Source organism: Scyliorhinus torazame, chromosome 2, assembly GCF_047496885.1.
Source record: "Scyliorhinus torazame isolate Kashiwa2021f chromosome 2, sScyTor2.1, whole genome shotgun sequence".
NCBI classification, from domain to species: domain Eukaryota; kingdom Metazoa; phylum Chordata; class Chondrichthyes; order Carcharhiniformes; family Scyliorhinidae; genus Scyliorhinus; species Scyliorhinus torazame.
The window spans coordinates 155,141,373-155,165,661 of NC_092708.1; positions in this window are offsets into that span (position 1 = coordinate 155,141,373).

Sequence of the window (24,289 nt, forward strand, 5' to 3'; positions counted from 1 at the left end):
TCCACCATGGCAAGGGGCGATCCGAGGAACAAATTTTATTTTACTACAGATTAGAGAAGACAAAATTAAAAAATAATAGAACATGGGCTGGATTCTCCGTTTGGGAGATTAAGTCCTCACGCCAGCGCCACAGAGTCCGCAACCGCCATGCGAGGTTCCCGAACGGTGTGAGCACACATAACCCACGCCGTCAGGAACTTGGCCATCGAGGTCCTAGAGTACCCTGATTTTCAGGGGCGGAGAAACAGAAAACCGCCACCTATCCTGATTTCGGCATCAAAACGGATTCGCCGCCCCGTTGCCGAATGCGATTTCGGCATTGGGGGGCGGAGAATCCACCCCCATACCTTTATATGTTTTCAGCATGTTTGCACTGCTCCAGACTGTACTTCTAAATGGTTCAGTCTTCTAGTTAGATTGTGTTTTTTTGAAACTTTAATCAGCCTAACTATTTGCTCTGACAACAAGACCACTTGCCTGGCACGATAACGCTGTTTCTCTCTCCACAGATACTGCCTGGCCTGCTGAGTATTGCCAACATTTTATGTTTATACTTCGTTAAATAGACCAGTTTGCCTATCTAATGATAGTCACTACTCTTCAAAGTAATTCATTATAAGAGTGATACTGCAATCTAGTTCCCACAGGGAGTGCAGCTCAGCAAATTGTTGGTGCACGGCTCATAGATTCATGTTCATTAAAATTAATGGGTAAATAAATCACGGCTGAATATCAATGAAGTTCTCCATACAGGACCCACTGCTCAGTGGGGGCAGCTGATCATGGAGTCACCCTTGAAATGTAAATCCCTTTGATGTGGTTCCCAGAAAAGTGATTTGCAATTATGCAAATGAGAGTCGAGCAGCCGAGAGCAAAGCAGGTCCAGATACAGTTAATGATGCGTGATAGTGAGGGATTGCGGAGAAATGTGACGAGGTGTTCCGCAAACACAAGTTTCATTTTTAAAACAATTATGAATAAAACAGCTGCGATCACGGTGAGCCACTCCAGGGCCTTGAACAGTGGATGATGTATAGCAGTGAAACATTTCGAAAAGGCAGCACAAGGCGTTACATGAACAATAGGCTTTCTTGTGAAGCACTTGTTGGCAAAGCAGCTGTAAAACCAGAAGATGGTTCTACATCAATGTACATTTAATGACATCTGGCAGTGTGAACATACTTACAGAGTATAAAAGGAAATATATATTGCATTGTTACAAGATAACAGTTGCCACCAAATAATACACAAATATGAGATATCATGTACACCAGTGATACAAGTTAACACCATTCTCTCTTTGCAGCCATTATTTAAGCTTTTCTGCTGTCCTTAATAATAAAAACATTGCTTTGGACTAGATGCTAGTTTGTGAGGTGTAAAATCGATAAGTGTCTTATTTTCATCAGCCCCTTTCCGTAACAGCAGTTTTAATATATTAATTGGTATTCCTGCATGAAAGAAAGAATGATTTGCATTTATATAGCTTCTGACACATCCTCAAGATATCCCAAAATCCCAATGAAGTATTTCTGAAGTGCAGCCACTGTTGTTATGTAAAAAACATGGCAGCCAAACTTAGACGGGGCAATGTCCCACGGAGAGCAACGCTACTCTTCCCAAATACTCTGCTTTTAGTGATGTTGGTTGAAGGATAAACATTGGGTCTTCAAAATAGATTCACAAGATTTTTTATGCCTCCTTGAGAGGGTAGGCAGAACCTCGATTTAATGGCTCATTCAAAAGACAGCATCTGTTACAATGCAGCACCTCCTCAGTATTGCACTGGAGTTTCAGCCGAAGTTTTGTGCTTCAGTCTCTGGAGTCTCTTCAACACACAACCTTCTGACTCAGAGACAAGTGCCAAAGCTGACACCAGTTTTGCTGCGAGTGATTAATTTTGTTTCCAGCTTAACAGTAACAGTGTCGTTCTTATGATATTTCTGGAAAATAAAATGATAATTTTGAAGTGTGTTGTCAAATGCACCAAAACATTGTTCCAATTGCAAGGATTTTACCAGACATTTACTTAGATGATTTAAATGATTCCAATACATAAGGAGGTTAGCCATTGTTTCCAATCAGCCAAGTATACTATTTCTTTAAAAGGAGATACTACATGTTGTGTTTCAACGCTTATCGAAGAATTTCGCAAACTAATTTCTAATGGGCTCTTGTGCACAAAGCACATAAAATGCTAATGACTGCTGCATCGAATATGCAGTGAGACAATAAATATTTAGATCTAACTGGTGGTTCTCTTTTAGATTTACAACGTGAATGATTACAGCCTGAATATGAAATATTGTTGCTCAGAGACAAATAAATAATGTCAGTCACATAAAGACAACATACATCAATCCTAGAGGCTTTACTGGGACGAAAAAACAAACTTCAGATGCACAGCAGCATTTACTTTAGAATTCACTGCTTGGATCACAGAGCAAAGTTATCCCACTAAAGTGTAGGATATTGAATAAGTGAATGTTATCCAATGAACTCTCATTTATGCAACTTATTCAGCTGGGAGACTGGGGCTACTCTGCTCATACTCACTTCGGTTCCCAAACTACTTCAGTTAATGCACTGAAAAGAATAGATTTTAATAATTTATTATAGGATAGTTTTAGTCTCTAACTTCATGGTTATTGGTCCTATAAATATTAGAAGACTATAAATATACTTTTAACATTGCAATCTTACCATAATGCATTCTTAATAATTGGCTCGAATCCTCACTCAATTCCCATTCAGCTGATCAGGGAAGGAAGTGAAGAAGTGCAACAGCATTCTGGAACTGCTAAGACCTATTAATGTTTATTGGTGAGCTGCATAGCACAACTGATAATACCTGTCGACTCATTGTGCAAGACTTAGGAGTAACAGTTATTAATTGAAGTGGAAAGTTAGTCAGAACTCTGCACACTATCAATCAGTCTCGTTTTGCCACTGTACCTACATCATATTCCTATTGTTTTTTTGCCAGTTAAGGACATTTCTTTGGTCAGCCATTATGATATCTCGCACAAGGAATTGTGCATGCAAGGTAACCTGCTATGCAAGCATGTATCCTTGCTGCAACTGACTCTGCAACACCCTCTTCATGAAATAAGACAACGTTGAGTTTCAATAGTCAACATTTAATCTTTACCAAACTGGAACCAAGCCTCAGAGCCCCTGAAGAAACCACTGATTTGGACATACTGGTAAGATACTCGACAGCCCATGCTCGAACACTATCTGTACTAAGGTGTCAATATTTGTGGCATGTGCACGCCTTCTCTCCCAATCCACCTTGGCAGAATGTTGGGGTAGAAATTAATCCACAGTTCTGCTGAAGGGACTCAGGGGTGTCATTCTCCGACCACCCAGCGGGTCGGAGAATGGCCGTTGGCCGCCGTGAATCCCGCCCCTGCCGGTTGCCGAAGTCTCCGGTACCGGAGATTAGGTGGGGTCGGGAATCGGGCCGCGCCGGTTGGCGGGCCCCCCCGCTCAATTCTCCGGCCCGGATGGGCCGAAGTCCCGCTGAGAAATTGCCTGTCCCGCCGGCGTAAATTAAAGTAGGTATTTACCGGCGGGACCAGGCGGCGTGGGCGGGCTCCGGGGTCCTGGGGGTGGGCGCGGGGCAATCTGACCCCGGGGGGTGACCCCACGGTGGCCTGGCCCGCGATCGGGGCCCACCGATCCACGGGCGGGCATGTGCCGTGGGGGCACTCTTTCCCTTCCGCCTCCGCCACAGTCTCCACCATGGCGGAGGCGGAAGAGACTCTCCCCACTGCGCATGCGTGGGAAACTTTCAGCGGCCGCTGACACTCCCGCGCATGCGCCGCCCGGGATGTCATTTCCGTGCCAGCTGGCGGGGCAACAAACGGCGTTTCCGCCAGCTGGCGGGGTGGAAGTCCCTCCGGCTTCGGGGCTCGGCCGCCAAAGATGCGGAGCATTCCGCACCTTTGGGGTGGCGCGATGCACCTCTGATTGGCGCCGATTTGGGCGCCAGTCGGCGGACATCGCGCCGTTGGGGGAGAATTTCGCCCCAGAACTCTGTTTCTCTCTCCACAGATGCTGCCAGACCCTAATGACTTTGTCCAGTATTTTCTGTTTTTATTTTTAGATTTCCAGAATCCACATTATTTTGCTTTTATTCAAAGAAATTAATTTGTGTTGCTACCAGGCATCAACAGGTGCCAAGCAAACTAATGTAGTGTTAGGACTGCCTGCGCCCAGCCTTCGCATGAGTTTTTTGTTCAATTGCTAAAGCTGTGCGGCCAGGTATCCCAGGTAGGTGCCTAAATCTGGTAGTGGGCCCTTGAATATGTTTCGGGCAGGTGGCCTCAGGGTTGCTAGGCCATTTTTTGGCCCAGTGCATAGTGACCATGACTCTGAGCCAGAAGATCCAGGTTCGTGTCCCACGCCAGGGCATGGTGGCTGGGGAAGGTGCGTCCATAACACAGCCAGACAGATTGAGTATTTGTTAAGAACCCTGCTGATGCTAAAACCAGAAGGGTAACTTGGAACACCAGGGCCGGGATTCTCCGCCTGCGTGATTCTCCATTTTGCCGACGCCCAGGGGTTTCCCGATGGCGTGGGGCTGCCCCACAATGGGAAACCCCGTTGACCGGCCAACGAAATGGAGAACCCCGCCGGCCGGTCGGGCAGAAATGTGGCACGGCGGGGCGGAGAATCCTGGCCCAGTTCTTAGCGGTGCATATTTTCAATTTGGTATAATGTGAAAAAGATATGCAAACCAGTGAGAAACAGTCCAGTCGTTTTGTGATCAATGGATAAAGAATATTTATTAACTTAAAAGAAAACACACAAGAAGGACTGCAATATACTGCAACACTTACCTACACTGATGATTTTACACACAGTATCTCACAATGTTAGCCCATTTTTCCAAATACCTACATTTCCTGACAGATGTCCCTTTTTCCCAAACAACGTTCTATTTAATATAAATCTATGAGCTAAATCGAGCAGATAGTTACCACCCACAGGTTATTTGTTTACATTTGGGAAAGCCGGTTTCAGTTTCAGCGAAGGAATAATCTTCTCTGTTTGAGTTTTGGATTTTAAACAGCAGGCTTTTAGCAATAACTTGTTTTGGGGAGAGCCTGCTTTCTACAGCTCGGCGTGATGGTAGCTGCTTCTACTTTCTCCCTTTCTCCAGTTTTCTCTATAGATATATAATTTTTCCCTTTGATGTTACGCAACCTATGGACACAACTTTTAGCATATAAATGCAATTCTCTGGGCCTGGATTCTCTGCTGGCGGTCAGTCTTTTGGGCATCCCAGGTAGGTGCCTAAATCATGGTGGCGGATCCTTGAATATGTTTCGGGCAGGTGGCCTTAAGGTTGTTAGGCCATTTTGTGGCCCACTGGGTAGTGACCCTGCCTCTGAACCAGAAGCTCCAGGTTCATGTCCCACCCCAGGTCATGGTGACCGGGAAAGGTACGTTCTGTTGCGCTGGCAGCCTGGGGATTTCCCGACGGCGTGGGACTGCCCACAATGGGAAATCCCATTAGCAGGCTGGTGAGTCGGAGAATCCTGGGGGTGCACCGCCCGCCCCTTATCTTTCCACTTTGAAGTCACCTTTTCACTACACCATTGTTCTTCCCCTAGTCATAGCAAAAAGCTTCTTTTTCCCATGCAAATATGCCAAAATGTATATCCCATGCTGATGCTAACTTGCATATCAAATCACTCCTTTAGACAGCTGCACTTTCAGTCCCCTCTCATCCCCTTTCTTTATTTTATCCCAATTTCATTTTCTAATCTTAATTTTCCTCACTTCTTAATAGTATCAACCTGCAAAATCCTTTCAACGTGCCAATAGCAAGTGGTAAGAGTGGGAGAAACTCTGGTCAGCCATTTTTGTTACGGATGACACCCCTCAAGCTATAAGCCTCAGGTGACAGGCTAGTGATCTGTTCCAGGTAAAAACGTCACTATGGGAACAGATGAAAGTCTGTCTTGGACATCACCAGGTACAGGAAGAGAAACAACACTGTGTTGCCAGCTCTTTAGGATTTCCTGGAGTATTCAGGAATTAAAGATGAATCTCCTCGATATTGCTGTGAGCAACTCAGCAGCAAAATTATAGGGGCATTCAAAATTGTGTCTTAAAAAAATCTCAAATCAATTTGTTTATTAGTTTCAAAAATATTGGTGACGTAATTAAAACAATGTTATTTGACTGGCAGCTCATGTGAAACCTCCTGGGATATATCCAGTCAGAGTTCGCAACCATAGGGGATCTGGATGACTAAAGGTCATCCGAGGCAATGTTGTACCCAGTACAATTTTAGCACAACACATCGTGACAAAAACCTTCACACCAAATTGTATGAAATAAAAATATGGAGCTTTATGTTGAAACTGATATGCAATATCTATACATGAACAGTAGACTTGATTATGATTGACTATCCTGATGGAATGAGATGAGAGGGTAGGCTGTCAAGACACTTGGAGGCTGCACGGCTGTATCTTATACCCACAACATGTATGGAACTATGCTTCACTCTGCAATTTGCTGGAGAACCCATTAGGTTTCAATCAAGAGAAGTTGCTGCAGTTTTGGTTGTGTGTTCTGTTCCACTTAGTTAAAAATGGATTCTGTAAATAATGTATTTTTGCTTTGCTGCTGTTGATTGCTAAATAAATAGGGTTGTTTTGCTAGAAAATGCATTTTTTCCTTTCTGTCTTGTAAATCTAGCCCCATGATCAACTGATGCTGTGATAGAATAGACACTTTGATAAAGAACATCATATCAGATTTAATTTATGCAAACAATGTACCAGACACCTACACAAAGCTAACATCCTTCTCTCCTATTTCCCCTCATACCTTCCCCCCAGCTCAGCTTGTCCATGAGATCCATTTCCTTCTCCCCTGACCTTGTTTCCACTAAACAGCTAACTCCCCCAACTTCCATTCCTTGTTCCCATGATAGCTGATATTATTACTGGTTCCCACTGCAGGACCTGTCCCACTCTCTTTTAATCAGCCGTCATCACCCCCTCAACTACAAAAAACAGCCCTTGGCCCCACTGTGCCTGCAAACTGCCACCCCAATCTCCAACTTCCCTTTTCTCTCCAAAATCTCTGAATTTGTTGATGTCTCCCAAATCCGTGCGTACCTTTCCCGAGCTCCATGACTGAATGGCTGTAATCAGGTTTCCACCCCCACCAGAGTATCAAAACTGTTTTAAGCCAAGCCGCAGATGATATTCTATGTCAGGGGTTTTCAAACTCAGGGTCATGACCTGCAGGTGGGTCACGGGTAGGTGTCAGGAGGGTCGTAGACTGATCGGTTGTGGCGTTCCCGATCACTGGAAGAAGTTCCCAACTGCAGTCCCCGATTGGTTGCGGTGTTTGAGGGGGCAGGCGGTGCAAGGCTAGGCTGTGTGCTGGTCACTGCACGCAGAGTGTTGGGGGAGATGGAGCATGGGTTGATGGCCATCCACGTGGACGTGATGCTAACAGTGGTGGCCCCAGCTTGGAGCTCCGCTCTGGTGCTTGTCCTTTGCACGCTGCTCTCCTCGTCCCCCGTCACCGATCGGCAGTCTGCAGCCTGCGGCTACTTGGTCAATCGTTCAACGTTCAGCACAATGTCCGTTTGCACTCCCACGACAGTAAGTACTGGTCGGGAAGTGGTCTGTGACTGGGGTGGGTACAGTGAGAGGAAGCCAGGCCAGGTTTCTCGTAATACTGATTAACCATGGTCAGTCAATAGGGCTGACATATGTGAACACTGGAAGAAACCTACAGTCATCACTTTGTGTCGACACTCTCTGGAAACCAGGAAGTCAGAGCTTTTGGTGAGAATGGAGCAGGAGATGACTTGGATGTTTGGATAGTGCAATGCAGTGGAACCAGTAAGAAATAGTGTGACATTGTGTGTGTTTGACATCTCCTCTCAAGTCGTAGTTTATAAAGTAAAAACAAGGGGCGAAATTCTCCCGAAACGGCGCGATGTCCGCCGACTGGCGTCCAAAACGGCGCCAATTAGACAAGCATCGCGCCGCCCCAAAGGTGCGGAATGCTCCGCATCTTTGGGGGCCGAGCCCCAACATTGAGGGGCTAGGCCGACGCCGGAGGAATTTCCGCCCCGCCAGCTGGCGGAAACGGCCTTTGTTGCCCCGCCAGCTGGCGCGGAAATGACATCCCCGGACGGCGCATGCGCGGGAGCGTCAGCGGCCGCTGACAGTTTCCCGCACATGCGCAGTGGAGGGAGTCTCTTCCGCCTCCGCCATGGTGGAGACCGTGGCGGAGGCGGAAGGGAAAGAGTGCCCCCACGGCACAGGCCCGCCCGCGGATCGGTGGGCCCCGATCGCGGGCCAGGACACCGTGGGGGCACCCCCTGGGGCCAGATCGCCCCGCGCCCCCCCCCAGGACTCCAGAGCCCGCCCACGCCGCCTTGTCCCGCCGTTCAAAAGGTGGTTTAATCCACGCCGGCGCGACAGGCAATTTATTGGCGGGAATCGAGCGGGGGGGCTCGCCAACCGGCGCGGCCCGATTCCCGCCCCCCCCCCGCCGAATATCCGGTGCCGGAGACTTTGGCAACCAGCGGGGGCGGGATTCACGGCAGCCCCCGGCGATTCTCCAACCCGGCGGGGGGTCGGAGAATGACGCCCCTGATTGTACTTTTTTAAATAATTAATTAACTGTCTAAAGAAATGGGAACATATTTAAAACAAAGTTTGTGTTTAAATGTAAGGCTGCACATGTTCAACTGAAGTTAATTTAATTTTTAGCAGCAAAAAGTCATAAATTTGGAAAAATTAGGTATTAGAAATAAAGTTTCAAAGTAAAAAAAAGAATGCCGGCTGTGACCGGCTTTTAAATATGAACGATGAGTCTTTCCGCCAGAGGTAGCAGCAGAGGGAAGTTCATGCACCCGGCACGTCAATGCTTTGGGTGCAAAATCATAGAGCTGAGATTACTCCATTTTGTAGCTTCCAGCAAGCACCAGGACTGTGTGAGGAACTGAAGATGGGTCATTTTGCAATGAGGTAGAGAGGGCCAGAGATACAAACAGAACAGTATCTCACAACTAAATCTGCTGGAGAGAGCTTCACAGGCGAGTTCACGGTAGGACAAGGCAGCGCTGGTGTGAGCTGTATCCTGAGCTCCAGGCCGTCTGATGAACAAACAATTAAGAAAAAACTGAAATCGGGAGCAAAGCAGTGTAAAGATGATTTCTTGAGGTATGGCGCTAATTGTGCCAATGCAAATCAGGATGCAAAGCCCATGTGTGTTATATGCAGGGAAGTGCTGACAAATGAAGTTTAAAACCCTCAAATCTTCAAAGGCATTCGAAGACTAAGCATGGCGAGTACGAGGACAAACCTCTTGATTTTTTTTTCAAAGCATGCAGCAAGAACTTAAATCGACAGCTGAAGCCCTTAGCTGAAATGTAACATTGAATGACGAAGCAAGAGATAGCGTGAGGACCAAGCAGGCCCACTTGCCACATTAAAGGTAAGTAATAATGGTATGTCGCAAAGGTCGGCCAGCATGGGTCGCTAACGCCAGCTGGCATGTCTTGCGAACGTCGGCCGGCATGTGTCCCGAAGGTCCGCCGGTTGGTAAAAGTGAGTCCCGGGAAAAAAAGTTTGAAAAACACTGTTCTATGGAATGTGACAAAGGTAAATTATCCTTCTTTCTTCTTCACAATCTTTGATACCATTGATGAAATGAAAATCGCTTACTGTCACAAGTAGGCTTCAAATGAAGTTACTGTGAAAAGCCCCTAGTCGCCACATTCCGGCACCTGTTCAGGGAGGCTGTTACGGGAATCGAACTGTGCTGCTGGCCTGCCTTGATCTGCTTTCAAAGCCAGCGATTTAGCACAGCCATCCTCCTCCAACACCTCTCCACTATTGACCAGCTGGGTGAAACTGCACACGTCTGATTCCATTCTTGCATATTTAATCATGGCCAGACTGCCACTTGCAATGGCATCTCTTCCCAATCCCAAATCATTGCTGCTGGTTTCCCTTAAGTACCTACCCTTTCCCCCTACTTATTCCTCATCTACATGCTGCCCCTTGGTGGCATCATTTAAAAACACTGATTAAGCTTGCACAGGTATTCTGACGCCACTCAGGTCTGCCTCACCACCACCTCTCTTAACTACTTCGCTGTTGCCCAGTTATTGGACTGCTAATGCAACATCCAGTTCCGGTTGATCAGATATTTCTTCCAACTAAACCTGGAGAAGAATAAAGCCATTGGTCCCCCACAACAAATACCATTCCTTAACTACTGACACCATCTTTCTCGCTGGCAACCAGACTGTTTGAAACCTTGGTGTCATATTTGACCCCGAAGATGAGCTTCTGACCACATATTTACCAAGACTGCCTCTTCCGACCTCCGTAACATTTCCCTACTTCACCCATCTCAGTACACTGGTCAATGAAACCCTCATCCATATCTTTGCTACCTCTAGGCTGGACTATTCCAACACACTGCTGACTGATCTACCACATTCTACCCTGCATAAACTTGAGGTCATCCAAAACTTTGATGTCCATGTCTTTACATGCGTCAAGTCCCATTCATCTATCATTTCTTACTGGTGCTCACTAACCTGCATTGACTTCTGGTTAAATGCCTCCAAATTTTGAAGGTCTCATCCTTGTTTTATATCCTTCCATGTCCTTGTCCCACCATATTCCTGTCATCTCCCACAGCCCCTCAGCTGTGGGATATCTGCGCTTGTACAATTCTGTCCTTTTCAACATTCTTGATTTCAATCACTTCACCATCGGTGGTCATGCCATCAGATGCCTAAGTCCTCAACGACTCTCCGTCGGACTGATCTGTTCCCTGTAAGAACACTATTCACGACACCCGATGCTGCTCTTGCTCATGTATTGCTTTGTTTGGCCCTTGTTCCGCACTGTAACCAATCACTATTTGTTGAGGTACCATTGTACCCTGTCAATTATTCCTTTCTCTACTATGTACGTATTGTGTACGTTCCCTTGGCCGCAGAAAAATACTTTTCACTGTACACTTCGGTACAAATAAATATCAATCAATCAATCTCTGCAATTCCCTCCATAAACCTCTCCTCCTCAACATCTCGATTTCATCCTTTAAGACACTCCTTAAAACATATCTCTCAGATCAGTGTTTTTCAAACTTTTTTTCTCGGGACCAACTTTTGTCAACCGGCTGAACTTTGGGACCCAGGCCAGCTGACATTCATGACCCACGTCAGCCGACTTTCGCGACCCATAGCGGCCGACCTTGGAGATCCATGCCACGTTTGCCTACCTTTAATGCGAAAGGAGAGCCTGCTTGATCCTCATGATCTCACTCCAATCAGATTCACAGGAGGAGAGGGACATGTGCACATCAGGTGCAGATTTCAGCCAGTACCTTTGTGGCATCTTCATCGTTGTGGGAACGGAAAATCTAACCTCGAACATGTCAGCCATTGTGAAGGGCAAAAGAACAAATTGATTGTTTTACTCAGCACTGGATAGTCCTGAGAGATGCTTCTCCAGAATGCTGACAGCCTCATGGACTTTTGATATGTTTTTAATGTTCTAACACCGATCAAGTACAGCAGCATAGTCTTTTCATTTGGAGTCAGCTGTAAGTTAATATCTGACTCTGGAGTCACAACCTCAAAAGGAATTTTTCACCAACTACTTCTCTTTCAAAATCTGAAACTTTTCATCTCATTTTCATATTAAACAAACGGGCTTTGCATCCTAATTTCCATTGGCACAATTGATAAAACCATACCTCAAGAAATCATCTTTATATTGCTTTGTTCCCGAGTTCAGTTTCTTCATTGTAGCTGTTAACCAGATGCCCTGGAGCTCTGAACACTCATAAAGCTAACACTAGTACTGCTCTGTCCTGCCTTGGACTGTCCTGAGCAGCTCTCTCCAGCAGATTGAGTTGTGAGATCCTGGCCAGTAGGTACACCGCCTATTTGTGTCTCTGGCTGTATCTTACTTGTCAGAAAATGATGAATAAATCTTCTTGCCTTGCTTGCTAGGAGCTAGAGAATGGAAGGAGCTCTACTCTGTGATTTGGTGCCATAAGCACGCACATAGAGGGTGCTTGACATCAAGTATATGTGCAGCCGCTTATGGCTGGAATACCGCCCCAGCCTCATTTCTTTCTCTTTTAAAAGGTGGCCGGGGCGCCATTCTCACCAGAAATGCCCTTCGCGGCCATTGGGTGCTTTGCCTGCAATCGGGACCACCGCGGGATCAGCACAACTGATTGCTCCATGACCCTCCTGGCACCTACAAGTCACGACCTGCTCTTTGAAAAGCCCTGGGTGGGATTCTCCGATTCACCAACCGCGTTTCCTGTCATGGAGCTCCCCACCGACAGTTTAATAGATTATCATAGAATTTACAGTGCAGAAGGAGGCCATTCGGCCCATCGAGTCTGCACCGGCTCTTGGAAAGAGCACCCTACCCAAGGTCACCACCTCCACCCTATCCCCATAACCCAACCCAACACTAAGGGCAATTTTGGACACTAAGGGCAATTTATCATGGCCAATCCACCTAACCGGCACATCTTTGGACTGTGGGAGGAAACCGGAGCACCCGGAGGAAACCCAAGCACACACGGGGAGGATGTGCAGGCTCCGCACAGACAGTGACCCAAGCTGGTATCGAACCTGGGACCCTGGATCTGTGAAGCAATTGTGCGATCCACAATGCTACCATGCTGCCCTACCGTCCTGCAGCCGACCAATGGGGTTTCCTATTGTGGCCACCCCATGCCTGGCCATGCGTGGCTGCTCTGCCGGCGGACCGGAGGATTCTGTCGACAGAGAATTCCACTGCCTGTCTTAGATCAAATTTTTGGTTGTTTGACCTAATATTGACTATGTGGCCCAGCGTCAACATTGACTTCATAACCCTCTTGTGAAATGCCTCAGGACATTTTTTTAATGTTAAAAGCACTATATAAATGTAAGGAATTCTTTTTGAGAAAAAAAATCTTTTATTGATGTCTGAAGCAGCATAATACACACCTACATATATGTGAAATGATCTGCTTAAATTATGACTGCGCATCTATCCAAGTCAACTGAATAAAGAAGAGAGAGCCAATAATGACAAGTCTGTAATGCACCAAACAATATTGTTGCATATTTTAAAGAAAAGCCTACAATATATTCCTTCATGTATTCTTTGTAAGATCCTCAGCTCATTCACTGAGGCCTCCGCCGTGCCCACCATCTGCTTCATGTACTGTATCCAACTATCTTTGTGTAATATGTCTTTTTATGACACATATAGTTCATGGGGTGCCACATAGGTAGCCACCGCAGACATGAACAAATAAAGGAACTGTATACAGTTTTGAAGGAATTTCTAACACACTTTGAGCCAACCAATGGCAAAGGCCATTTGCATCAGCACAATTTTCCTGTTCCTTTGGTTACTGCAGATTCCTAGGACAGAGATGAGTCATCCCTCAGGATAGGGTTTTGAAAGCTGAATGAGTGGTGTAAAAAATAATACAGGAAGAGATTGTCCTGAGCATCTGTTAGATAAATTGAAGCCAATTAGATATCAGTACTTAAAGCGGTAGGGTAGCTCATAAAGAGAATTATTGGTAGTTTTTGCAAGGTATACCTGAGGGAGCAGCCAAACACTGTTATAAAGCATTGATACCCATTTCATAGTAGCATCATGCTACACGTAAAGCAACTGCTACAAAATATTAGAAAGAAATGTAAACAATATCATACATTGGAACATTTTCTTCAATTATGATTTTCACAGTATTTGATTACCAACTGCACTTTGCAGCACACATATACCCATAAAGTTTGTGATGAGTTGAACGATTTACAAGAATGTGAATCCCAATGAGAAGTTTCTTTACGTGAGAAACATTTCTCAACTCTCTCATTTGCCTCAGTCTAATTAGATGCTTGGACAGCTGGAAGTGGGCAGCATGGAAGAACATTTGCTGCAGTTCTTTTATTGGGATTATTTGAAGACACCAACACCCATTGTGCTCTCTGGATTGATGCCAAGGAATGCTCCAGCATTCTTTTTCTGTCAGAGATCAGGGTCGTCATTCTCCGACCCCCCGCCGGGTTGGAGAATGGCCGTTGGCCGCCGTGAATCCCGCCCCTGCCCCCGCCGAAGTCTCCGGTACCGGAGATTGGACGGGGGCGGGAATCGGGCCGCGCCGGTTGGCGGGACCCCCCGCTCAATTCTCCGGCCCGGATGGGCCGAAGTCCCGCCCAGAAATTGCCTGTCCCGCCGGCGTAAATCAAAGCTGGTATTTACCGCGGGACCAGGCGGCGTGGGCGGGCTCCGGGGTCCTGGGGGGGGCGCGGGGCGACCTGACCCCGGGGGGTGCCCCCACGGTGGCCTGGCCCGCGATCGGGGCCCACCGATCCGCGGGCCTGTGCCGTGGGGGCACTCTTTCCCTTCCGCCTCCGCCACGGCCTCCACCATGGCGGAGGCGGAAGAGACTCTCCCCACTGCGCATGCGCGGGAAACTGTCGGCCGCCGCTGACGCTCCCGCGCATGCGCCGCATTTCCGCGCCAGCTGGCGAGGCAACAAACGCCATTTCCGCCCGCTGGCGGGGCGGAAATCCCTCCGGCGCCGGCCTAGCCCCTCAATGTTGGGGCTCGGCCCCCAAAGATGCGGAGCATTCTGCACCTTTGGGCCGGCGCGATGCCCGTCTGATTGGCGCCGTTTTTGGCGCCAGTCGGCGGACATCGCGCCGCTGGGGGGGAATTTCGCCCCAGATGCTTGACCGAATGAAGACTGGCTCCCTGTCAGACCTCATTAAGTGTATTAAGCAACACAATTAACTCTGCAAGAAGACGTCCAAGCACATTTCTAGTGGGGAACCTGGACCGAATGCTTCAACTTTCATCTACCTGGTATTATGTTAATACATTCCCGTCTCCCTACTCATGTTTGGTAACTGTATGTATATTGAAGTGAGAGACAGAAATATAGGTTAACAGCCATGGTAAAGAGCGGTGCTGCATTAAAGACCGAACAGAAAAGAACAGGAATGACACTCAACACAGTTTAACAAGGAAGCCAGTAACAATTGGGCAGCTGCAAATATTGATCAAAGTTCATCATTCTTCTTAAAAGTAAGATTTCGACACTTCCTTCTGTGTCTATAGGATACAAAATATTATGCATTATCTTTTCCAGCCTTGAAGTTAGTTAATATTGGTCAAATTCTTTTCAAACACTAAACCTGAAGCTTTAGTTGGTTAATGTACTTTGCAAATTTTTTAAACACTGAAACTTAAAACACCAGTTGTTGACAGTTCTTTGCAAACCTGGGTTTCGGGGATGGTTCACAAATCATTGCGTCATTGGGCTTTGAAACACAGTCAGGGCATCAACAGTGTGCACTGATGAAATAAATTTCTTTTGGAACTATATCATTCAAACTAGAGAGTAACATCAGTCCAAGGCAGCTTGGCAGCATTGCTGGTAGAAGTCTTCTGGAACCACTATCCGATCGAGATTTTGCTCCACGCCAATCAAACCACAAATGGCAGGATTTAGAACATAGAACAATACAGCGCAGTACAGGCCCTTCGGCCCACGATGTTGCACCGAAACAAAAGCCATCTAACCTACACTATGCCATTATCATCCATATGTTTATCCAATAAACTTTTAAATGCCCTCAATGTTGGCGATTTCACTACTGTAGCAGGTAGGGCATTCCACGGCCTCACTACTCTTTGCATAAAGAACCTACCTCTGACCTCTGTCCTATATCTATTACCCCTCAGTTTAAAGCTATGCTGAAAGGTGGGGAGGGGGATGTCATTTGGGAATGAGGTAGGAGAAATTAATTGATTTTCTTCCAGAAACGTCTTTCCACAATCATTTCAGCCCTTGTGAGATTTAGGTATATTAGTGTGTAGAAATGCCAATAGAGAACAAAATCTCTCCAAGAGACGCAAGTGTCAATGTGCTTGTTGTCTGCACTAAAGCCAGGAGCTGCCAGCTGGTGTCAGATTTCCTGCAGCATGCCATCTTTTACCAGTTCGAGTCTTCACGGAACAATTCCAAAGCCATATTTTGAACCTCCTCTCTTGACACTTTATAAGCACACTTTTCAATGCCTTTAAATGTTTCCCTAAAACAGACGCACCCGCAGAATCCATTACCATCAGAAATGAAACCCTGCACAGTGCAGCTCAAGGACGTGCCAGCACCGTGCTCCATTTTCAGTGACCTCAGTGTGACCCACAGTTTGCCATCCAGCTCAAAGCTGGCACTAATCTGTACATTCCACAAACCGGGAACAACAGTTGCAGTATTATTCAGTCTAAAAGAAAAACAACTGGTAAATCCTGTGTAAGCACATAGTCAATAATGATGGGTAAAAACGCCCGGCCCTCATTTACTGTCTAAGTAGCCTTGACAGCTACACACAGGGTGATCCTGCCTGGAGTATTAATCCCTTCCAAATGACATGTGCATCTTGTGTCATTTATTGCCTGAGGGCCCTTTGCTTGAAGGCTGTCATATATTAAAAGCCAGGAATTATGTAATGATTACCCATGTTCAGATGTTTGTACTGACAGTATTCATGAATAACCGACTATTAAGGTGACAGCCCAGTGTTTCACCAGAAAACTCTTCAATAAATTAGTTAAATTCAGTCATAAATTACTAGACTTGTTTTTTTTTAAATCACTGGAGTGAATCTGTCACATATAGAGCAGTGACATTAGCATCTGTGATCATGGTATAAAATTATATATTGTCTGATAAATCAAATGCTTTTAGTCTCAAAGGGTAGTTTTCGTTGTCTTTTTGCAGTAAGAAATTTACATCCTAACAATGCTTGTATCAGGACTTCTTCATTATGCTTTCTATCTTATCAGGGGATCAGGGCAACCTATCTTCGTACAGTTCCTCCTACAGGCAGCAGAGACTGCATGTCTCACCCCTGTGTCTTTGGAGCCAGCTGGTTTAGTGACAGTCCACCTGTGCCATGTCTTATCTCGGCATCTGTCGGATCTGCTGAACAACTGACATGAGGAACAGCGAGCTCACTCCCCCCTCTACGATGCCGAGATTAGGGACGGGCAACAAATACCAGCGTGCCCACATCCTGTGAATGGATAAAGAAAAGGTAAATAACCAATTAATTCCCAACAAGACAGTTTGTTTGCATGTCTCGAGACCTATTGGGAGTGAGTAATTGGTTAGTTTATTTACCAGACTTCCAATGTTAAGAAACCAAAACTAAAGCTCAACAAATCGGGAACTACAAGTTTGCATAATCTCAAATTTGTATTGTAAAAATTAACGGTCATAGGAGTTTTTACCCATCATAATGTGACGGTTAGGTGGGATAGTCAGCACGGGGGCACAGTAGTTAGCACTGTTGCTTCACAGCGCCAGGGACCCGAGTTTGATTCCCAGCTTGGGTCACTGTCAATCCAGAGTCTGCACGTTCTCCTCATGTTGGCATGAGTTTTCTTCGGGTGCTCCGGTTTCCTCCCACAAGTCCCGAAAAGACATGCTGGTTAGGTAAATTGGACATTCTGAATTCTCCCTCATTGTACTCGGAGTAGGCACCGGAGTGTGGAGATTAGGGGATTTTCACAGTAACTTAATTGCAGTGATAATGTAAGATTACTTGTGACAATGATGAAGATTATTATTATTGCAGTGTTAATGTAATCCTACTTGTGACACTAATAAAGATGATTATTATATTTGTTAAGTGGGGATAGGGCTGGGGGCATGGGCCTAGGTAGGGTGCTCTTTCAGAGGGTCAGTACAGACTTGATGGGCTGACTGGCCTCTTTCGGAATTCCATAATTATTGAGTATCCCTATCATGTGGTTTCTTGTTATGAGTCTGGAACTTTTTTTAAACACCTAGTTTTGTTGTTAAACCCTGAGAAGAAAGAAACAGTGCTGTACTAATCAATTTTCTCTATGGCTTGTGGAGAGTCAATGACTATCGTAACACATCTCCCCAACCCTTGAACTGACATAACTGTAGTTAGCACTTCCCTTCACATTTCCATAGAAAATGGTCTGATTTACCTCTGCGTCAGTTCATCTGCTGCTGATACTTCATGCATTTGAAACCTCGACTTTGGTGTTTGACTATTCCAATGCATTCAGGGGCTGATTTAGCACACTGGGCTAAATAGCTGGGTTTTTTAAAAAAGCAGACCAAGACAGGCCAGCAGCACGGTTCAATTCCCCTACCGGCCTCCCTGAACAGGCGCCGGGATGTGGCGACTAGGAGCTTTTCACAGTAACTTCATTTGAAGCCTACTTGTGACAATAAGCAATTTTCATTTTCAATATTCATTTCATTCCTGATCATTCTCCCATCTTCCATGAACTTAAGTTCATCTTAAACTCTGCTGCCCCCATCCTACCACGCACCCACTCATATTCTTAAATTCATCCATTACCTTGTCCTTTGCTACACAGAATCTTTCCTGTAGGCTTCGGGAGCTTACCACTATGATCAAATAGGGGATAGAGGGCTACACTGTGTGGAGAACAGTCACCCGGCTGTTATTTTCTCGGAATTAGCTAATTAAGGGCCAGAGGGTGGATCGCCATTCAATTAAGGATAGCAGGCAGGCTGTCAAAGCTGGTGGGCCATAAGGGGGGCCTCCAGCAATTAAAAAGTATCAGGATTTCTTTAGAGGTAAGTGTGAGAAATAAGGAAAGAGAGGCTGCCCCATGAACTTACCAACTTTTTAGATTATAAATTTAAAAATGGCTCGCCAGCTGAGCCAACATTTCCTTCTATAGGGCAACCTGCTACTGTGGATGAAGCCAGGCAGCCATGGAAGGTCTTCCAGCCTCCTGGTGCGCTGATTCTGCTGATGAACTGACAGATGAACTATTCACTGGCACCTTCAGAGACCCAGATATTGACAGGGCAATTCTAGTTGATCTCTGAGAATGGATCATAATGGGCCTCTAGTGACGCAAATTGACAACTCCGTTGCTTGTGAATAGATAACCCTGCTGCAACCCCATCCCACCTCTTGGAAAATGGTCTGGGGGCGGGAGAGAGGTGGTAAAGTGGTACACCTGCCAGTGGTGTGAATTTATGTGCAAACCTCCCTACATGCTCAACCCCACAACCCCGCCATGGGTTCCCTAGCAGTCGAGGGTGCAAACAACAGGAAACTTCACTGACAGTGGCGGAAAATCCCGCCATTGGCCAATGGTCGGCTGCCTCCACCGCGACAAAAACTTGCCATGGGTTTGCGGAAAATCCCGTTTCCCATCCCCAGCACATACTCTGGTCCTCAGCCACCCGCCCCATCTATTTCCTTAGAAACTCTTTGTGGCTGAACCAGACTTTTTGTAACCTTAGTGTCATTTCTGACCCTGAATTGGGCTTCTAACCACATAACTACACCATCTCTAAGACCACCTAGTTCAGCCTCTGTTACATCATCTAACTCTAGCCTGTCTCAGCTCGTCAGCTCCTGATGACCTCATCCAGATTTTTGTTACCCCTGGACCTGACAATGCATTCCAGGCAACGTTCCATATAGCTGATGTTAAAATAAGGATTTGCAATTGTGAAAGGATGCTGGGGGTTAACTTTGCATTCCAGGATGATCCTGGAAGAGTGAGCAGTTTTTGCAGAAGAGACGTCACGGCGAATGGACACCAAAAAACCCAACAGTTGGGATTTTGAAAGTGCAATTTTATGAGAATTTGGACAGAGTTGTTCCCGGAATGGACGCAGCAGGAAACAGGGTTGGAAGGTGGAAAGGGACATACAAATAAAGAGAGACTCAAGGAAGTGACCAGAGATGGCCCTATTGACACGATGGAAATAGAGAAGCCACAAGAAGTGGCAAGCTCAGAGTTTTGACTGTGAATACGGATTCGCGGGTTTATCTGAATGGAGAGATTCAGGGAGAATAGGAGAACAGTGAACTCAGTGGAAAATGCATGATGAATTAAGATAGAGTTGAAATCACTCAGGGTGAAAAGTTGCTTGCAACTGAGGGTGGGAAGATGTGATGATATTGGGGAGGGAAAAGTCACTCAGAAACTGCTGCTAAACTGTTGTGAGAAACTGAAGGTGCACTTATCATAGAAACATGCATCACAGGGGAGGCTGTGCTAGCCTTTTCAAAGAGTTATACAGTTTATCTTGCTCACTTGCATTTTCCTCATAGTTCTCCAAATTTCTCCTTCTCAGGTATATATCTAATTCCCATTGGCTATTGCACTCCATTATGCTCCACCTTCTGCTGTGTACATTAAAACGTTGTACCATAAAGCTGTACTGAATTAAAAATTGTCTCTAAATGTAGAATGCACCATTCGACAACAAAATAGTAAGGCTTTTTTATCTAAAATTATTATAGACCTTAGTTAATCCAATAATGGTCCATTAACCAGCAGATGCAGGCCACAGGCTTAGAAGTTAAATGTGGGTAAAGAAACTTTAGTCCAAAAGATATTGACTAGCGTGCCCATATATTTAAAGAATATGGAAAAGAACAAACTGATGAAAACAAGTGAGAAGATAAATGGATAAATTTGATGATGAACTGAATTGATGAGGTCAAGGTGAAGGGGTGGAACATTGAGAACCGGCTAAAAAAGTTTAAGAAAGGGCGGCATGTGGCACAGTGGTTAGCACTGGGACTGCGGCGCTGACCACCCGGGTTCCAATCCTGGCCCTGGGTCACTGTCCGTGTGGAGTTTGCACATTCTCCCCATGTCTGCGTGCGTTTCACCTCCACAACCCAAAGATGTGCTGGTTAGGTGGATTGGCCATGCTAAATTGCCCCTTATTTGGAAAAAAGAAAAATAATTGGCGACTCTAAATTTATTTTAAAAAAGATTTAAGAAATATATCTCAACTTATTCAAATGTCAGTCAATATAGTATTACAGGTTCGGCGCCAATTTGGTTTGACTGCTTGTTTGTTTTGATCAGATTAGTAGTCACCTACATGCCAATTATAATGCAGAAGCATTCCTCATTGATGATAGATCATCGTGTGCAGAAGAACCCGAATCATGAATATTGTCCCTTGTTTTGAAATCACAAGCTGGGGCCACTGGGGAGCTATTGCATAAATCCCAAGAAGAAGGTACTTTCATGTTGCTTTCATTTTCTGAAGATCGTTCTGAGATTGCAAAAGGAACTACATACATGTAAGTTCTTTCTTGACTTGAATGGTGTACAGTATCCGTGTTACATCATTGTTGCCTCTGCGATATGTTTGTACTGGAATCAATTTAGTATCTAACTATAGTTTTAATAGAACAATTTTTTTCATATATCTTTGCTGAATGCAAACAAATACTTAAGGAGGTGGTAATGATAATAGGATTATTTTCTTAAATGCATGGACTGGCCTTTTGTCTTGGGGTAATATGTTTCCCTATAAATCATAGTGACACCAGTTAGCTATTGCAGCACATCTGATAGATGATATCAATCACCTCACTGCAACAAAAAGTATTGAGCTCATGGAATTAAAAAATACATTTAAGTTTCTTGACAGATATTCCTTTAATAGAACCTATTTATTTTCTCTCTTATATTGCCGATACCATCATTACATGTCTTAATATTTAACAAATAATGACCGTTAAAGGCTTCAGCTAGTCGCATGATGATTGACAATAGGGACTTTTTTAGCCTAGGCCTTTATGTTAAATATTTAGTGTGAATCAATATGAGGGTGAAGTGCAAGAAAAGCACAGGATTTTTTCTATACTTGAAGTAACCACTGCAGTTAATTATGCTATTTGGTATATTTTAGAGTGCATTACAGAAGCTTGTTGATTGTTCAAACTGACACAGAACCTGTCTAATATAAATCAGGTGATACTATCTCCCTCAACCTCACCTAAGCTCCACCTCTACGACCCCATCCCCACCCTGAACGTTTCCTCATTCAGAAAGTCTTATTACGTTTTGTCCAATGTCAAGTCAAGTTCTGACTGGGTTCAGACTGCATTTACACTCCAACTGCAGCCTCAGCACAAAATAAAATTGCTTTGCATTGACCATGCAGTTGTAGCATAATGTGCCCTTCGAGAATTGTTTCTCTCAACAATTTTGCAGCAATTCTTGTAAGTGAATCCTGTCCTCAGCTACCCTTATTTGTCTTTTCACAGTTACATGCCCCATAGGATGAGCAATTACCTTAGTTGCAGTGGATTAAGAATCAATTTATCTTATGATGTCCCTTCTTGTGAATAACAAAATATTAAATGAGGACCAGTTTGTTTTATTGTTTATAATAATCAATTGCATTTATAACTCAATGGAGTCAAAAACAATCAGCAAATAGTGTCAATACAGAACAGAAATGTGCAAAGCTTACAATGGTTAATTAACCTTTGCCAGAAACTGCTTACAACAATCTCTCAGTCAGAAAAACCTGCTTCCCTTAACTTCTCAAGCCGTTTCAGCCTCAGTAGTGACTGGAATAGGAGGAACACAAACACAATGTAAAAGCCTCATATTACCAAGTGCGTCTGTCTGGCAGAACCTTCAAATTAGAAACAAATTGGAAAATTGCAGCAATCTCATATTTTTTTTAAATTTAGAGTACCCAATTATTTTTTTCCAATTAAGGGGCAATTTAGCGTCCCCAATCCACCTAGCCTGCACATCTTTGGGTTGTGAGGGTGAAACCCACGCAAACATAGGGAGAATGTGCAAACTCCACACAGACAGTGAACCAGAGCCGGAATCGAACCTGGGAGCCCGGCGCCGTGAGGCTAACCCACTGCGCCACCATGCTGCCTCAATCTCATATTTTTATTCACTTCATTTCCAATGGAGTCAGATTTCCAGCCAAATGTGAGTGGACCAGAAGTCAAAAGGTACAAAAGGACCCATTTTACAATTTAAACACATCTGTGGCAACAATACTCTCCCCACATCTACTTCTGTCACAGTTTACCCTCTGGTTTTAGTTTCTCTGCTGTTTGGCCTTTCATACCTTTTGTTCTCTCTGGGGACTGCCATTAGCACTCCTTTCCCTTGGTTTCTGTGGCTATGACTCATCTTTCATTCCCTCACCCGACAGTATCAATATTTCCCACTTTCTATGCCTTTTAGCTTTGACAAAGGATCATCGTGACTCGAAATGTTAGCTCTTTTCTCTCCATACAGATGCTGCCAGAACTGCTGAGATTTTACAGCATTTTCTCTTTTGGTGTGACAAAAATATATTTTCATTTCCATGATGATTTACTTGTTGGATTCTTTTGTGCTGGTCACAGTGCATCGAAGGTTAAATTTAGTTGCTGCTACCTGTGTTTGTAGGCATTCGAGAACATGCCTGATTGGTTCATGTACACAACCGGTCAAGGGAGAAGCGTTGTTCACGAAGCCTTGATATGTACATTGATTTTTGCTATTTTCCTTCAATGAGCACCTATCAAACATGCTATTCAAAGTAATTGAAATTGATCAATAGGTCATGCAATTAAATTCAAATTCAAACATCCTGTGGGGCTGTTTACAATATTCTTTTGATCAGCTGCGTATTTAGTGGGCAAACACCATTGGAATCTTATGACTAGCTGTCCTTCTAATGTAGGCAAGCGGAATACAGTTTTTAATTCCTTTTGTTCTGGGATAACTTCAAAGAAACTTGAAGCTGTCTATATTGGAGCCAGTCTCTCAGTCTTAAACCAACAATGAAAAGGGAATCAGTGGCTCTGTAGATGTGGACAGTAACATAATGGATTTGTGATACTTGAGACAATTTAGTATTGAGGAGCAGCCCAAGAGAAGTATGTATTTTTCTAAAATTTCACGGTGATTAAGTACATTTCCAATTCTTATATCGAAACTCCTAATCGACGGGTTATTCATCTGTTCAATGTTTAAAAAAGAAGATTTGTTTAGTAGTTTAAAGCCTGAGCCACAGTCTGAGAGAGAATATTATCTATTGACGATAAGGGATGGGCTGTTCAATGCTGCCTCGGAATTTGGCTATCGGTTCAGTTCCAGGTCCTAACTCAGCAGTGTGCCGCAGACAGGCCAATTGAGATTTTTAAAGGGCCAGGTCAATTAACAGCAGAGAGCGAGTTTGCCATCCAATTAAGGATGGTGAGAGAGCAACCCAGGCTGGAGAATCAGCAGGAGGTGCTCCAGCACTGACACTTTGATAGCTCGACTGGCTAAGGTGGGAGCTGTAGATTGGTTATGGAGAAAGAGAGGTCACTGCCACATGGAGAGGCACTCTGCAGAAGAAGCACTTTAATTTTATTTTTGAATGGCCACAGCTGCCT